General features: G+C 32.8%; 1 protein-coding gene and 1 long non-coding RNA gene across 2 annotated transcripts in view; one reads left to right on the forward strand and one right to left on the reverse strand.

Moving 5' to 3' along the window:
* The window catches only part of LOC111050664 (calcium/calmodulin-dependent 3',5'-cyclic nucleotide phosphodiesterase 1), a 753,503-nt gene that overhangs the window by 369,008 nt on the left and 364,495 nt on the right, over window positions 1–20,000 (forward strand). The gene's annotated exons all lie outside the window — the stretch shown is intronic.
* Window positions 9,865–11,962, reverse strand: LOC120350461. Its single transcript, XR_005570791.1, has 2 exons — window positions 11,862–11,962; window positions 9,865–10,099 (listed from the first exon to the last, which is right to left on the reverse strand). It is a non-coding gene; the product is annotated as an uncharacterized LOC120350461 (long non-coding RNA).

Here is a 20,000-nt window from a genome sequence, read left to right on the forward strand (position 1 = left end):
ACACATACAATACTTCCTTAATAGGGCCAGGAAAGTAAAGTAAAAATACCACCTAATTAAGAAATTAAAATTACAAAGATTTCAAGACTTATGAAAGAATAGAGAATTCAAAATTCCAAAACTTATAAAAATTAAAGAATATATAACAAATAATGAACAAAAATTTTTTCAATAGAATTAATAACATTTATAACTGAACGACGTCCCAAACCATATGCACATCCACACTGACACACCAACTATTTATTTGATCATATCATGCTTACACAAGATTTATTATCATATATAGTCTAATGCTTTCCGGAATTTAGCGTGAGAAAACCTGGAGACATCTAGGCGCCCAGACATGCTGTTTTAAGTCCTTTGCATCCAATTTAATAGTGCATGGGGAAAAAAAAACATTCATTGAGGCATGCAATTTATAGTCTACACAGCTGCTGATTTTCTACCAAGTTACATTGAGATATTGAATTGCATGCATCATGGCATGCGTTTTTTGATCTTCTGGACAGATGATTCATGATAAATAATTCTATAATGTGATTTTCACTCTATTATTGACATAATTAAATGAAGTAGGCTTCTTTTTCCTTTTATATTATCCTTGAAATGCAAAATTTCCGAAAACCTTGTATATACGTCGACGCACAATTTAAAAAGAACATACCTGTTAAATTTCATGAAAATCTATTACAGCGTTTCGCCGTAAATGTGCAACATATTAACATTTGAACATTTGAACATTTGAACATATGAACATTAAAACATTTAAACAATTAAACATTTAAACATTTAAACATTAAAACATTTGAACATTTAAAAATTCAAACATTTAAACATTTAAACATTAAACATTTAAACATTTGAACATTTAAACATTTAAACATTTAAACATTTAAACATTTAAACATTTAAACATTTAAACATTTAAACATTTAAACATTTAAACATTTGAACATTTAAACATTTAAACATTAAACATTAAACATTTAAACATTTAAACATTTAAACATTTAACATTTAAACATTTAAACATTAAACTTTAAACATTTAAACATTTAAACATTTAAACATTTAAACATTTAAACATTAAACATTTAAACATTTAAACATTTAAACATTTAAACATTTAAACATTTAAACATTTAAACTTTAAACATTTAAACATTAAACATTTAAACATTAAACATTTAACATTTAAACATTTAAACATTTAAACATTAAACATTAAACATTTAAACATTTAAACATTTAAACATTTAAACATTAAACATTTAAAATTTAAACATTTAAACATTTAAACATTTAACATTTAAACATTTAAACATTTAAACATTTAAACATTTAAACATTAAACATTTAAACATTTAAACATTTAAACATTAACATTTAAACATTTAAACATTTAAACATTTAAACATTTAAACATTTAAACATTTAAACATTTAAACATTTAAACATTCAAACATTTAAACATTTAAACGTTTAAACGTTTAAATGTTTAAACATTTAAACATTTAAACATTTAAACATTTAAACATTTAAACGTTTAAACATTTAAACATTTAAACATTTAAACATTTAACATTCAAACATTCAAACATTCAACATTTGAACATTTAAAACATTTCAACATTTTAACATTTTAACATTTCAACATTAAGAGAATTGTCGACTTGAATCTTGGACTTTACTTTGCTCGGTCAATAAACTCACAGAGATATTTTCTTTTTGATACCAAGCTTATCTCATTGGAGAGTAAATCTGTTTGATGGATTCAACTATAAGATAAAGTCGGATCTGATTAAGATCTGATTGATTTGAAATATTACAGAAAAACCGGATCGATAACAGCTTCAAGAGAATTCAGTTGAATAATTCATCCGTAGATTTTTTCCAGTTAATCAACCAGCAGCCTATGTTCCCAACTTTTTACCTTGGTTCCTCTCCCGCTTGTTTATTATTTCATCGACAGTCCCAAAAGCCACAACATAAAAGTTATAGAATCTACTTTCTACAGTAAACAAGCGGTTTAAATCCAGCAATTAACTTTAGTGGAAACATCTGTACAACTTCAAATCAAGGTGCTGCCATTGAATAAAAAATCTGGTGTTGCGCACTCACACAACTTTCCTTGCCGTTATGAAAATTTATCACCTGACGCTAGTGTTCCCGCGCATCTCAAGTCTACTATTCAAAGATTTGAGCCAGCTGGTGACAGGGAAATAACGCTGGAGACACACGAGGTCTGCTATCTCTTCATAGTGAATCATTTAATAGAATCAACAGTGTTGCCAATAGTTTGCAATTGAATGATCACATTTTCTCGAATTTCGAGCTTATTTTTAATTTTAGGTATAAATGTTACTGAACATTAATTGTAGAGATTCTCATGCTCAATCTTTTCCACTCGAAAGTTTTGTTTAAATTGTATCTGAAGTCTAATAATTGAGAATCTAAAATCAAACTTTGCATAGATGGGGCGGAGCTCCTGAAATTTTTACAGATATGGGAGTTGGGGCAGTTGATAGAGCTTATCGATGACTATTCCAGATATAACTTTAATCAAAATCGTTGGAGCCGTTTTCGAGAAAATGGCGAAAACACCTGTTTTTGACAACATTTTCGCCATTTTAGCCGCCATCTTGAATCACATTTGATTGAAATTGTTCGTGTCGGATCCTTATATTGTAAGGACCTTACGTTCCGAATTTCAAGTCATTCCGTTAATTGGGAGATGAGATATCGTGTACACAGACGCACACACACACACACACACACACATACACACATACACACACACACACACACACCACACACACACACACACACACACATACACACATACACACACACACACACACCACACACACACCACACACACACACACACCACACACACCACACACACACACACACACACACATCTATGAGATTAATCTTCTATAAAATAGAGAATAAATTTCTTAGATTATAGTGCTTCACCTTATAATATCAATAATTTACCACATTCTTACCAAATATTTAATATACGACGAGACCAACGTTCTCCCATATTATTGCAATTGCACCCATCAGCGAAATATATTTTTTACTATCGATGAGTTAACTAAGATAAGATACTATACTACCGTTTGAACTACTGTGTGTTTACCACACAATATCATCTCTACTTCCATGACTTGTCAAATTGAAAAATCTTGTTGAAGTGGATACTTGGAAAAAAATATGAATTACATAAAAATCTTATTGGTTTGAGAGTGGAATTTTTAGATGATCAATGATTTGAAATTCCACAATCAGTAATCGTCCTACTTCGGTCATAGAGAATCAATGTTGCTATAGGCCTATGTAAATACAGGCTATATTCTCCGACTTATAACCTGCAATCTTTGCCTTCATTCATACTGGTACAAGATAGTTGCCCAATTTCTGATCCATAATTCATGAATTAACACCTTGATACGTTCACATACAAGTTTTCCTTAGCGTATAATTCGTTTTGTCAGGCATAGTATCAGCTTACATGCTTTTGTATCCTACTCGTTTGATGACTTGATTTATAGCTTTGCTGGGTTTATTATAGCTATAGGAAGCATGTGGGCTGCGTGAATGCTGTTGTGACTGCAACTGAACGATCAATATCACCTATATTTATCCATTTACCAACATTTTGTTTTCAAATCGTATTCTAGCTCATGCATTGCTCCAAAATAACTATCAACAAGCATGATCAGACTATAACTAGTTCACTTTAATAGCAAGTTTATCAAATGGTAGTTTATTGAAATAGAAAACACTATGCAAAAGTATGAATGTAGAACTTACTTTTCAGAAATTAGACAGGAAATATTTTAACTCGAGTAACTCTATAATTACTACAAAATAGTTCATTTTTATATACCTAGGAATATATATCATAATCATGGAATTTCATCAACAATAAAGCTTTAAAGCACTCAGAAGATCAGGAGCCAAAAATAATTGAATATTACAGCTAAGAACACCTTAATTTCCCTCTAAATTATAGGTGAGGGAATTCCTTCTCGAACAAGACATTTTCGTACTGAAAGAATAATCAACGATCAAAGAATCACCCATGTGTGGGTTGTTTGACTCATTTTATAACTTTTTTCCAATTTTCCATTCAAACTTTTCTCAAACTTGTTAGCTTTTCAACTCTTTTGACGATGATTCGTTCAGGAACCTCATTAGAAAATATCCCGAGTGCTTTACTAAAACACTGGCTCAGGGGAATTGAACTATTGCTAATTTCATGAAAACGGAAGATAAGTGGATGGAGGAGAGCGGATGTAGAGTGAAGAGGTGAGTCAGGAGGTAGTAGTGGCTGGATTAAGTTAGTAAACATGACGAAATGATGATGATGCCTCAGTCATCGAAGAGTTCGTCGTGTCTTATGATAAATTTTAGTGAACGGGTACGATAGAGATAGAGAAATAGAGTAGAAGCTATGAAGAAACAAGACAAAACACAGGTGGGCCCAAAACGAAGCTTCATCGGCGCATCGTAAGTTGATGGGTGTGAGGGGTTAGTGGGGTGGTGTTCCCCCTCCATCCAACCCTTGCGGCGGGTGTGACGCTACAGTTCTCTGCTCTGCCCTTCAGTCTTTACCGCGGATCCGTGCCGACTGCACCGTCAATTTTCCACTTTCGCGTCTCGCGCTCCCACACTACAGTCAAAATTGGGTGAAATCATATCACAGATTTCAAGCGCCAACGGACAACTTCCACGTCTTGAATACTCAATAAAGCCGAGTCAATCGAACGCCGAATAATGTGATAAAATCATCAGTGGTAGTGTTTTGATAACGCGAGTAATCACTGAACACGTAGTATACTTTGAACTGGTTGAAAACTCATTCCAACCGAACTCTTATGATAAGAGATTAATCTTTATAAATTATTATAATCCTAGGAACAAGAACTTTAATAAAAAATGGATTTAAAGTTTAACTGTGTAGTACGGAGATAAGACGTGTTATCAGCTTGAACGACTAAATAATTTTGAATGTAAAGAATAACATTGAAACACAATTTCAAAAAGTGATTCCTGTGTCAAGTTGAACGTATCATAAAATTACACGTCATTACTACTTGAAGATTTTAAAATCATTGCATTAGGTATAATTTTTTGAATTGATGTGAGTGGTAGTTGAGCAAGAACTATCTCATAGCACAACATATTTTGAACAGTTTAGTCTCTAGAATAAGATGGGATTATAAACAATGTATTGTGTGAATTGAACTTACATTAAGACTACATTAGGGAGAACTGATTGTAACAAACCGCAACAACTGTAAACTGTGATATCTGTGAGCTATTGCAATATCACCAATCTTATCAACTCAGTAAATGGCGTTGTTATCTGACAGACATTGATGTGAAGCGTTCAGTTGTAGACTATCGTTTCCGTGGGATTGTCAATTATTAGCTTCGAAATTAATGCTCGGCTATCAGAAGTTTGGCTGCAGTTGAACAATGACATAATGCGTTACGTAAAAAAATGTGCGATAAGTTAGTGTGTGTGCGTTTGTCGGTTCGTGTTGGGCTTGACAGTTGGTGTGTCGATAATTGGTGTTTCCAGATTGTAGTTTGTCCACGCAGATTGTCCATTAGCGGTGTAAGGAGGATCATGGCTTCACTTTGTGAGTAGCTCTCAATCTGAAATTCGACGATCGATTCGGCGGATAAGGCAGCAAAGTGAGGCGACAGGCGGTGTGCTGTTGTTGTTTATTGGCGGCCAGGCTGACAAGAAGTGTCACTAAGATGGGCGACGGGGGTTGAACGCGATTATGGAAGCGGGAGATCAATCTCAGCAGCTGAGTCAGGCGAAGAAGGAGAAAGAGGCGGTGCACAAGTGCCACAGCGACCCTGGTCGCGGCACGGCTCGTCGCAGTCGCTCCACCAGCGGCCCTTCCGGCCACTCTTCCACCCGCAAGTGTGTGCTCACCTTGGACGGATACTCCTATGTTATAGGTGAGCCGTCTGCCACTCAATGTCTATATCTATATTATCTCAAAGATAGCATTATATGCCATGAAATATGAATATCATAAAGAAAAGTCATATGAGACTACTGTCATCACCGGTTCACTTCTTAGTAATTATTGATATTCCAGGTTGCAAGTTTCCAGTGGGAGGACATCTCAAAAATTTATCAACCTCGCTTTGCAATAATGCCACTAATGCTTAGCCAATGCATTTGCCATCGGCAAAAAGATCCTTTTGGATGTTCTGACTCGCCGTATTACCCAATGTCATTTCCCATTTACACTCAGGTCTATAGGTTATAATATTGGGCTCTTCAAGTTCTATCATTGAAAATTTACACTTTCACTCCCTGAGTTTTTATTTTGTAAGGTTTGGAATTAAGAATTCTCTTTTCCAAACACAAACTCACTTGAAAAAATCAAACAAGTATAAAGTTTCTATGATAATAATGATGCTGAAAATTTCACATTATACTATGTATATGAATCTACTGATGTAGTATTATCTTATCTACTAATTTAGTAACTTTGTAGTGCCTAACAATGAAGGTATAATGTTATCCACTTACCCAGGTTGAGGTCAGTTGAAAGACGAATATGAATCTTAATCAATGATGATGATGATTATTATATTATTTTGAGAATGTATTGGTTGATTGACCGGTTGACTGAATCACAAGCAATAACTCCCACCTCTCTGTCACTCCAAAGTAGCCTCATTACTAAGCAATTGGTGGAACTCTAAAGTCCACTATGGATGAAATTCTTCATGAACTCTACTCCATATTGCACTTCTTAGTATGTTGTCGATGTATCTAACAATGTTATCAAGCTGATTCACTTCACGCTGCTAAATTTCATTATACATATTGGCATTATGATATAATAATAGAATTATCATATTATTATCACCATTTCAAACCTGTAATAAATATATATTAAACCTTAAATAAATATGATAATGAAATTATCACCAGAAGATGATAAGAAAGACAAACAGTGTGTCATTTATGTGAGTGTGCCTCATTTAACACAATGTGCCTGTTTTTTAACACAGTGTGCCTGATTTTTTCAACACAGTGTGCCTGTCTTTTAGCACAGTGTGCCTCATATCAAATTTATTATGAATCGGACAAGTACATGATCAAGATGATGGATAGATAGCTTATCATGATATAAGTTGTACATGAGATCAGTTTCTGCTTCTGTAGATTTATCCTCCCCATCTACTAATTCAACCATCTATTATTATTTGTCTCTCATGGACAGCACTGAACTATATTTCGATTACTTTTTCATATATATTTCGATTACTTTTTCATATTGAAGTTCCTCTTCGAATTTGATTTATAATAACCTCTTATCTCTTCAAAGAATTTTATCTTCTCAAAAGCGTTTTTCATCTCATTTCAGCTCAAATGGCCGTTTAAAAGTTATAAAACAAAAACTGGACGTACTAAATGATTTTGACTGGATTTTATATTTATATTTTTTAATTGGATTTTCCCACGTTTCCAGTCATAGAATTGCCGCGAGAAATTCAGAGGCCATAAGCTGCCTGCCACTAGTGTCATAAAATGCAACTAAAATTTCACAAACTGAACACTTTTGTAACATCCCACACAGCACACTGATGTTTATAAAACGTTTAATAAACGTTATCTCTTAAACATTTGAAACGTTTAGACAACGTTGTATGTTGTTGGCCATAACGTTTTCTAAACGTTTATTCAACCTTTAGTTTGGTACTGACCTTTACGTTTAATAAACATTTATTTAAACGTTGTATTCAACATTTCGATAAACGTTATATCAACGTTTTGATAAACATTATAGTCAACTTTCAATAAACGTTATATCAACGTTTTGATAAACATTATATCAACGTTTTGATAAACATTATATCAACGTTTTGATAAACATTATATCAACGTTTTGATAAACATTATATCAACGTTTTGATAAACATTATATCAACGTTTTGATAAACATTACAGTCAACATTTCAATAAACGTTTTGATGAACATTATAATCAACCATTAGTTAAGCATTCGATTCTTTCCCAGGTAGCACAGAAACGTTGAAATAAAGTTAGAAACACGTAATACCTTAACGTTGAAAACACGAAAAAATGTCCGTCGTTTCCACATTATTTTCAACGTTGAATAATAGTTGAAAAAACATCGTGGTAACCATTATTTTCAACTATCAACAGACGTTGAATTAGCCATACTTTTTAACCGGTACCTTATTAATTACATGATAATATTTCTAAAATCATTTGGAAAGAGATGAAAATACGAAATCATATTTCCATTTATTTACATATGATTTCATGTAACAGAAATATTACCGTGCAATGCGGTACATTGGTAAGGTGAAATAAAAACACAATAAAAACCATATTACTTCAATTTTGATCCACAAAAGTTATTATGATGAAAGTTGTTTAAAAAACTGAGATGGTTACAACCACATTACCATGGTAATTTAATATACTCTGCCATTGTATAGCTAAAATCTCAAAAATATTCTATGTCTGTAAGAAACAGAACATAAAACTATTATATATTATATTGAATGATGAAATACGAAATAAATATTTTTTCATTACCATGTTACAGTAAAACACTTTTATAAACTGCTTATCACACTACATCCAACCACTTTTTAATTTTAAAAACTGAATATACAAAAGTTATGTATACATTCAAACAAAAATGTTGACTGTAATTGGAATACCAATAAAAATTGCAATAGATACATAAATAAATAGATAGATTTGTATTGACATTTCAAAAAATCTGGTGTGGCGCACTCACACAACTTTCCTTGCCGTTATGAAAAATGATAGCCAGACGGTAGTGTTCACGCGCATCTCAAGTCTACTATTCAAAGATCTGAGCCAGCTGGTGACAGGACAATAACGCTGGAGACACATGATGTCTGCTATCTCTTCATAGTGAATGATAAATATAGAATCAACAGTTGCCAACAGTTTGCAAGTGAATAATCAATTTTTTCGAATTTCGAGCTTATTTTCAATGTTATGAGAAAATGTTACTGAACATTAATTGTAGATTTTTATGCTCAATCTTTTCCACTTGAAAATTTTTGTTTAAATAATTGTATCTGAAGCCTGATAATTGAGAATCTGAAATCAAACTTTGCATAGATGAGGCGGAACTCCTGAAATTTTCAAAGATATGGGACTTGTGGCTGTTGATAGAGCTTAACAATGTCTATTTTAGGTATAAGTTTAATCAGAATCGTTAGAGACGTTCACGAGAAAATCGCGAAAACCCTGTTTTTGACAACATTTTTGCCATTTTAGTCGTCATCTTGAATTAAATTTGATAGAAATAGTTTGTGTCGGATCCTTATATTGTAAAGACCTTAAGTTCCAAATTTCAAGTCATTCCGTTAATTGGGAGATGAGATATCGTGTACACAGACACTCATACACACATACCAATACCCAAAACCACTTTTTTGGACTCAGGGAACCTTGAAACGTATAGAGAAATTCATAAATTGGGGTACCTTAATTTTTTTTGGATAGCAATACTTCCCTTACCTATGGTAATAGGGCAAGGAAAGTAAAAATTGGTTTTGTTTTAGTAGAAGCACTAGCTGTATAGAACATGAACTAAATGTGACAGAGAGGCTTATTTAGTATAGAATAAAGAGACTATAATCACAATTTGGCCATTTGTTTGAGAAGGCTAAATTATGGTAAAAGTTTGGTGGATTTGAAAAAGCTAGCCAGCAATCAAAATGCTGAGAGAACAAATGGCCACAGTGTTATTATACAGTCTCTCTGTAGTGTGAAATAAAGAAAGTGAATATTAAATGCATGAAAAGTTTGTATATTGTAAAATTATTACAAAAAAGATTATGGATGTTTGAGATTCTCTAAAAATTACTTATTGGCACTTGGCCTAGTTACATGTGATTGGTTGCTGGATCATTTCTCCGTTTTTCTCGACCTCCATCATGGTCTTTGGAGAATCAAAACCAATTTTGGATTATTATATGGATTTCTTCATTTGGGGCACTGGAAGTAGACTTGATGTTCCACACTGCACCTGAAAACAAAAATTTATAACCCACTGTGAAAAACAATAATATTTAAATTGAAAACTGCCATGTAATTTATATATATTTTTCCAGAAGAAAAATTTAGTGGGATTGAAGTTAGTAGAGATGTGATTAAGATGAGTTTGAGATGGGATATTATATATGAATATATATACAGTTTGAGTCATATGTATTGGGAACCATTCAATAACTTTGAGACTATTGTGGATATTACTGTAACTTTCAGGATACTCTATACTCAATTAGTATCATTTAGTAGTACTCATTTAGTAGTTATACTCTATACTCTATTCATTTTGTATGAAAGTATCATAGAGCATTTTTATTGATGTCATCTTTCTTGTTTTAAAGAGGTCTTTAAAATGATGTATCACACAATGGGTGTTTACATTTAAAATATTCGAGATACAATCCCTAAGTCATCCCCTTACGAGGGGTTGGGATTCAGTTATAAATATGTCAAAAGGTAGAATAACATTGCAAATCCTGAAATTTACAAAAAAGGGTGTTCACTGGGAACCGCATGGTTTTAAAAAGCCACAAATTTTCAAATTTTGAACAAAAACTTTATTTTTTCACACAATGTGTTCTACAAACATGAAACTTGTAATTTTCTCAAAGTTTGTAGAACACATTGTGTAAAAAATAAAGTTTTTGATCAAAATTTAAAATTTGTGGCTTTTTTAAAACCATGCGGTTCCAGTAAACACCCTTTTTATATCTAAAACTACAACATTCTCCAACTTATTGAAGGGCTCCCATACATATGACTCACTCTGTATAATAAATATACCTACTCATGCTAAGAACTTGATCTGTGTAGAAAAGTTGGGGAAGATTGTGGGAACAAGTCAACTCATTGAAGATTCTAGTGAAGAAAAATAAATCAATTTCAAATAACATAGAATAACACTGATATAGCCTATTACGAAGGCCCGTTTACACAGTATAAGTTTAAACTAAAGTTCAAACCTTTTTTTTAGTTTAAAATAAATTTCTGTTTTTAGAGTATCATTTTGAACTGCCTACCTAACCTAGTCTATAAATCAAGAATTCACAGATCTTTGAATTAGGTACGGGTACTAAACTCATTGATGTGAGTAACTCAAGATGGATTTTAGTTATTCTTTTCTAATTAGCAATAAAAGTGTGTACTGCATTATAATTTTAGAATTTTCTTGTCAGAAATTGAATAAGAATACAGTAACATATGTGCCCACTTTGAAAACAACCAACAACCAACTAGGCAGGTTCTTGGTACGGTAACTTAGCCCAAGTTAGGCTGGTTTAGTAAAGTTTAGCTTGAAAGTTTGTAGATGATGACTACTAATTAAAGCATAGTCTATTTTTGAGAATGAAATATAGGCCTATTAAATTTATTTATTTATTCATAGATGGCTTTCATTGGCAGAGAGATCCTTTTGGATGTTCTGCCTTGCCGTATTGGTATTACCCATTGTCATTTCCTATCAACACTCAAGTTTATAGGTTATAATATTAGGTTCTTCATGTTTTCAATATATTAAATAAGATGATATATTATGAAAGATGGTAATATAATACGACTTATTTTTTCAACTTTTTAAATAAATAATAGAGACTATACCACAAGGTAACGTTTTCAGCATAGGTTAATTTTATGCTTGCCTAACACAATCACAGAAAACTATAAAGGGTAACAATGTGAATTTAATGTATCATACACATGAATACATAATATAATAAATAATTTGTAAATGTTTAACTTACCTTTCAATCATTCAACGGATACAGATAACAAAAATAGACGATCACATCACATCCACGATTCCACTCACAGCTTTAAAAATGCGAGGTTACCTTACCGTTGGTCGTTGGTAACTTGGTATTTTCTTTGAGTTGAGCAGTTTCATTGCGCATGCTTGAATACAATTTTGCGCGATATTTGAATATTGGAGAATTCATAGATTCCGTGTTTTTAGGATAATTGACATAATATTAAGCATAATTAAGTGAAGCCACATAAGTGGCTTGTGATTGACACTTGAAATATTGTTGGAATCAATATAATAAAAGTGGTTATCATATTTCGAATTGAAAACTTGAAAATGATTTCAAAGTCTTGGTGTGTTATTTTATAAATGGCATTCTTTCAAGCATAAACTGGAATCCAATATGAAAAAATGATATAACTTATTCAATTTTGGTTAGAATTATTTGAGATTCTAGGACAATGTTGATAATATAAACAGAAATGTTTTTTGATTTTTTTCAAAATTTTTTATCAATAATTACAAATTATTTAAAATTTTAAACGTCAGTAGCCCGTCAACGGCACGTTTGACGGGATTTTTGCATACCAAAAAAGTGCTGGAAATTCACTTCTACAGCCGAATTAGTCATAAAAGACTGCTTTTTCGAACATTTTTGGGAAACTTGAAAATCAGTCAAATTTATTTCTAAGTCCCTATCTGTATTAAAATTAGCGCAAAAGGTCTATTATATAATCAACAGTGCGTTGTAGACGATTTTCGCAAGAGACAAAAAGTGTTTGAAATTCAATTCTGCATCCGAATTATTGATCAGAAATACATTTTTTTACTTTTTTGGGAAACTTAAACATTTGGAAAATTTATTCTAAGTCCTTCTGGATTTAGCGCAAAAGATCAATTATATCGTAAACAGTGCGTTGTAGACGATTTTCGAAAAAGACAAAAAGTGTTTGAATTGCAATTCTGAACCCGAATTGATCAACAAAAAGCCTGAAGTGAACTTTTTTGGAAAACTTACAAAAATTTCAGACTTAATTGGTGCAAAACATTATTTTTATCTCGATAACGGTGTGTTGGAGACGATTTTTGAAGAAGATAGAAAGGGGTTGAAATTCAATTCCACTTGAGAATTGTTGGTTAGAAAGCCTAAATTGAGACATTTTTAGGGATTAAGTTACAAAGGTTAGGGGGGGAGGAGACACCTTCTGAAAAAAATGTTTGATTTTCACTTAGTGTGTTGACTGGGTAGGTAGGCCTACTGTAAAAATTCCATACTGTACCAACCTTTCTAATGTTTCTTTTAGTAAACATTTCTAACGTTTATCAAACGTTGTTTTCATAACGTTTATCAGTATTATACATTCCAGACGTTTATTAAACGTTTATAGAGTAAACGTTTATTTTAGTAAACTTTTCTAACGTTTATTAAACGTTGTTTTCATAAAGTTTATCGGATTTATACATTTTAAACATTTATTAAACGTTTTTTAAACTTTTTGTGCTGTGTGGGATAAAATTCATTTGTTGAAATGAATTATTAGGTCTCATAGAAAGAAACCAGAAACTTTTATCATCGATTGTATTATCAGTCGACAATAGAGATAAGATAATAACGATAATTATATTGTAACAATACAAAATGGAGTTTATTTTTTAATTATTTATAAAATTAATAATATTGTATTGAGGTTAGGTTCTTTGGAAATAGAGCTTGTCGGCAACATCAACAGCGGTCAAGCTGTACATCTGAGATTCAGTCAGATACTTTCTAGCAAAATAATTGCAAATAAACAGTACTCAGTAAAGCGATGACAAAAGGGGCTTTGTAGATTCTAGCATGCTAAATGAAAGACATAAACGTTTAAAAACATATATAGATATTTATTGTGTATATACGAGCAGACAAATTCATGGAATAATATGATAAAAATGAAAAGGATATGGGATCTAGTTCTATTAGGCGCATTAATACAATAGCACATTTTGTACAAAAACTGGTGATGTACCAATCAGAATCTAGTATTTAGTAGGCGCTAAAAATATATATTTTTCAAAAAGTCACCACGTGGTCTTTTTTAAAATTATAAAAATATACAATTATTGTAAATTGCATGTGTAATTGTAACTAGCATGGGATCAAATTCAAGTGCGAATACGTTCATATATTATTAATTACTATGTCTCTGTATTGCAAACTATTTGACAGAGTCGAATTATGTCATTGGAGATTCGTTGAAATCCACCAAAAGCGGCAGCTTTGCAAATTTATGTAAATTTAGAAATAGAAAGTATCATCGAGAAAGAATAAGGGAGGATCACCAGCCCACTTGCTTGCCAGAGATCGACCGGGAGACCAACCAATATGACAGCATTAGACTGAACCCAATAATATAATAATAATTATAATATTAATTCTATTTTGCCAAAGTTTGAATTTAAATGTTCCTATTGAACAATCGATATAACTCAGTGAAGTTGCTCTATGACAAGAGCTATTAAATTAATTATTTCCATTGGAGAGGACGACAGCAGCCTGCCAGAAATAAGGCACAGGACACATGAGGCAAATCCTGGCCACATCTTCAAATTTGTGAAGAATCGGCGCACGTGAGTTGTGAAATATTGTACAGGGCCCTTAGTGCAACGAATCTATAGAAATTTGATAAAGCTAGCTCGTCGAAGGTTACATTTAAAAATCAAGCTTGATTTAGACTTATTTGCACAAGTAATTATAAATAAGGGAAAGTCTTATTAAGAACATTGATGATAATTAAATATTCATGTATCAATCAATATTTGATCTATTGCATGTGCTCATTTGATATGTTTTAATATCAGTATTGTTTTAGGAGAATTATCAGAAGCTCAAAGTTCTTGAGATAATTTATTTTATCTAAATTCCACTGATGGCCGAACTCAAACCCTGAGAATTAATATTTAATTTTTTGATATTGTTGGAATACGGAATTATAATTTTTTATTCGACAAGCGAAAGCATGTCGACAGATTGAGCACATAAATATATATAATATATGCTGATAGGAATTACAAGAATAATTATCAATCGATACTAGTTATAATAAGATTTTGAAAGAGCCATCTGTGATATTTTTCTTGCGTACTTTCTCACTTTGTTTTTGTATTTATCATTCCATATTTTATTATTGCTCGTTGGATATAAATTGATGTATAATTATATATTTTATTTGTTGAATGGTGAACCTCTCATTTATAACCCTGTCTTCATGCATGACCAATCTTTTACTAGTATTTTCCATTATTATTGACAAATTGATAAAATTAACAACCAACAATATTCTTAACCGAATGTGTTTGATAAATAAGTGATATGCAGCATTGATCATTGAATCTTCAGAAATATTGATCTCTCAAGATTTATTTAAACGGTTCAACATAATTACTGAAGTCGAATTGACTGAAACACAGGGTCATAGAATTAAGCCGAAGCAGTTTTACAAGTCATAGAAAGTATAACGAATTCTGACTAAATATTGTCTCCGGTATCATCTCACACTGCTGACCCCTTTGTCAGATGGTAGCAAGTTGGATTGGTGTCGGTACCATATTGTCTTGTGCAAAATTTAGAACCCTTATATTTATCTACCTCTTCAGCATCTATAATTGTGGAGTCAATCAGAGCAACAGTAGAGATTGCAGATTGATAAAGCGGCAGCAGTTTGCAGCAATTGATAGCAGAATTTTATATAAGCTCCTTGAAGAGCTGATAAGAACCATAAGGTATTTTTATTTCAGCAGGCGCAAAAATATAAAAAATATTCAAATCTCATTTGCTCTACCGACTACTGCCAGCTGGGCACATGTAAGTCAAATACGGCTCTAAAACGGTTATGATAAAAATATTATCGATGTAATGCATTGTTTTACTTAAAAATGTATAGTATTACACCGTAATAAGTATTCAAAACTTCAGTTTATTTAATGCTGGTTGTGGCAAATGCATTATTGGATTTCCCAATAATGGACAAAGAGAGGTGAGCTCGTCGACTAAATCAATATTTTCTTCATATTATTATAGCTGATGGCTACTAGCTACTGATATCATCCTAGCATCAAGGGTATACCAGCTTTCTTGTTGGACGAGTAATTTGGGTCAAAACCTTGTCAATAAATATTTACTTTTCAGTATCAAGCATCCCAAGGGGTAAGCGAAGCTCAAAGACAAGATTATATCACGAATTCCTCTTGACCCTCATAATACTGTGAAATTCTTCTCTATGAAATTTGATAGGTCTTTGATCAAGAGATCTGGTGTTTTCAACTTTCTACTAGTTATTCAACTTTGATAGACCGTTTTTTCAATATTAATAATTCTTGATAATGGATAAGAATTTGTTTTATGGTTATCGTTATTAGTTTTTTGATTCCATCAACAAGACCCAGTTACTGGCTCATTCTCTATTCATTGATATATCTCCATGGACATGGACTTTAAGATCAAAGAGGAATCTATTTTTGATTCCTGCAGAAGTAAGAGCTCTACGATATGAGATTGATACCATAATTTTTCATAACAGAAACGATCTCATGTTTTCAACTCGGGTTTCTCACCCTTCTATGTTCATCAAGACTATGAACTAGGAAGAATAAAAATGTAGATGAATTATTAGTTTTCGCAAGTTATTTCAGTATCTGAGTCCAATAAATTGAGATCTAAGTTCTAAGTGCAGAAAATATCCTGTGAGAGGAAATAAAAAATAGCAGAAAGGATCATAGAATTTCCCGAAACTAGCCTATGTCAAATGTTCATTTGTTACCGTTAATTCATGAGCCCATATTTTAAGAATCATTTATGGGGGTGATAATAATATGAACACACACTAAAATCTGAACAACCTATCAAAGGAGCCATCTCAATAAATTAAGGTATCTGTTCATCTTTTCATAATACCAACCACAAATAATTCATCATGAAAAGATCAACTGAAAAAAGCGGAAAAGGTGGACATTTACTTGTTTTGTTTGAAGCGTGATTCTGTCACACACCAATATCGAATCAGTCCGGCTATGGGCATTGAAAATAATAATAATGTACCTTTTGGTTAAGCGACTGACTACTGAATAACCGGCGCAGGAACTGTATTGATCTATTTGGAGTTAATGAGAGCTGTGCAAGCACATGTGAATGGCAAACGGGAAATAAATGAAGAACCCGACCTTTGCGAGCTATGCAGTGCAGTGCGTGTGTTTATGTGGTCAATATTGCAATTACTGTGGCTATGAAACACTCAGTAGCTCACAGTAGCTCACATAACGTTCATCCCGAGCAATAATAAGGAGCCAAATACGACAGAGCAGATCAAAGCAGTTCTGATCATCGCTTGCTAGCAATACACTGATAGCCTCTATACTAACAGCATATTATTATACTTGAAGCGGTACATTGCAGCCATCGTAACAGTTTAGCTCAATTGGCAAGCAATTTAAATGGGGAATAGGGATTATACACTGCTATTTGTGAGGCATTCAGGTTCAATATCATTAAACGAGTTCACATCAAATTTCTGTTTTATTAGTTATCCAATTTCCTGTGTTCCATTTTTGACCTCCACAACTTTTCTCCAGTGAATGAGATTAGATTTATTTATTTATATGGATTACAAAATGCTCTGGCTTATGCAAGTTTTCAACAAGAAATGAAAATATAGCTAACCATAAAATTAATTTTATAAGTATAAAGAAATATTAATCGGAATGAAGTTGGACTGCAATATTTAAATATAAATACAAAAATCAGCGGTGTTTTAACAAATAATTGTCATCTCTTGAAGAACTATAAAAGAAAAATATACTTTCAATTAGCATGCAACCAATGAGATTGGAAATGGAATAAAGATGATTAATACGATATCGTGTTTCAACAATCAAAGTCCCCTTTATACTTGATAGCTCATTTGAATATTTCTGGTTGATTTTGAAAAGCGTTTAAAACGTCATCATTGCTCTCTCTCAGTCAAATCGTATGTGATCGATACTATACTGCGATCATAAGTTCGAAGACTTGTGTCCGGTTTCACCAAGCTCGGTCAAAAGATTTGAGCACGGTCAAATCAGTTACGCTTCACAATGAGAGCACTGCAACTATAGAAATATGATTTCCAGTGCACGGTTGTAAATCGTACCCGGCTTGATCATTCAAATGTCTTGATCGAGCTTGAGGAAACTGGACATAGAAATAGTAGTCTACATTTTAAATAACCTAGAATCTGGGTGAAGTTTTCAGAATCATGATTCTCATTAATTTATATCAATATTACATAACATAATATGAATATGAATAAAACTGATAAGATGAATGGAAACTCTAAAATCTTTTTCTATAATGAACAAATTTAGACTAATTGATCAGTTTGTCTATTTACGGAAGTGAATTGTAACCAGTTTAATGGTTGAAGCATTTTGGTGGGGACTCTTTGTGTAATGGAAAAGTAAGAGCCGGCTCACAGGGAAAAGCTATTATCATCATTTGGCCGCCTGCGACTGATAGCAGCAGCAGCATCAACAACGTGGTTGGTCGGTTTGTGATGGTGTGGTTGTCGACGTTGATAGGGGGGAGAGTGTGTTGGAAAGAGGGTCATCAGCTAGCGAGTTTACATAGCTTAAGAGTACATTTCATCCTCTCCTCTCCTCGCCATCAATCTAGAGTGCTTCAACAAATAGAGCGACTGCTATCAACGATCAATGAGATCCTGGAGTTGCCAACATTACCCTCTCTGTCGGTCGCTGACAGGTCAATAGCGTCCGATAACAGGTCTCATACCGGTCTGCCTCCCAAGTCACCTTTCCACAACCCCTTACGCGCCAATCTAGCCACCTCAGCTACGAATTGCAAATCGTGAATTTCCGTTCTAGTACGCCCATTTCAAATTCAAATTCATTGAATATCGGTTTGTACAATTTGAAAGTAAGAGCGTGCAAGACCATCACTTCACCCTCGAGCATTTTCGGCGAGCCAACTCTGCCTTTTAATGAGCGTAACACTCGGTTCGCGTGGGCTGTACAGTGCACCTCCTCCAGCTCAAGTTCTCCTCGTTCATCTATCTGGTGTTACACCTGTTGATATGCATCTCGTAGCTTCTAATATCCTACTTATTACATTTTCATAAATCGATATTCTCATAGCTCTCTAGAAAAGCTTATGGTTTTCTCTTTTCAAACCTCTGCTGATGGTATTCGAAGAAGAAAAAATACGAAAATAAGTATTAGCCACGTTGTGCTTAATTAGTCATATAATATAAGGAGCTGCAGGCTGCTAGGTTGAACTGAGGTGTTAAAAATGAAGCGTCTCAAAGTCTACGATTTTCTACAAGTTTCGATAATTCCCTTACAGCATCACTATGATTATCACAGTATCATTAAGTTCACGTTTTATACTAAATTTAATTATCTTTTCAGGTAAGAGGAATACGAAATACATTACTAGTTGAGAGGGAGCATTTAAATTCCAAGATCTCGGTAAGTTCAAGAAACTGACCAAATTTTTCACATAACTTCCAATAACTTTTGGGTAATTGGATCGCTTGATTTTCCTAGAACTTGATAAGATTTAAAAATATATGATATTTCATTATTTTTTTGATATTTTCTGCATTGATCTTCTCTTTAAACACTAGTGTGGGAGAAGTTTTTCCTTTTGGCACGTATAACTTTCCAAGATCGACTAATATTTCAAATTAGGTACTGATTTCCCAACATCAAAATACTGGTAGTTCTGCGAACAGTAGACCTCGCTCATGAATGTAACTTTCAATCTAATGAGAAGGGCCAGTACAGTAAGTACAGTATATTGTGAAGATTTAGCCATCTCATCTATTATTTTGTCCATTAAAAGTGCTAGGGACACCGGACTTATCAAGGAGGTACCTTTATATCGTCTCCATATTTACAAAATGAACATATATTACAACTTTTCTAATAATTAATTATAGGAAATTAGTCAACTGACGGAAAAATGAAATATGCAGTAGGCAATTTTGACGATTGTTAGACGGAAAATGATTCTAAATAAGATGGGTTTGTTGGTGACAATGACAGGAGGTTGCTAAAGATGTTTTTCATGAAAAGTGGATTCAATGTTATGGCTTGTTATGCCTATGCA

This window comes from Nilaparvata lugens, chromosome 3, assembly GCF_014356525.2.
Source record: "Nilaparvata lugens isolate BPH chromosome 3, ASM1435652v1, whole genome shotgun sequence".
NCBI lineage: Eukaryota > Metazoa > Arthropoda > Insecta > Hemiptera > Delphacidae > Nilaparvata > Nilaparvata lugens.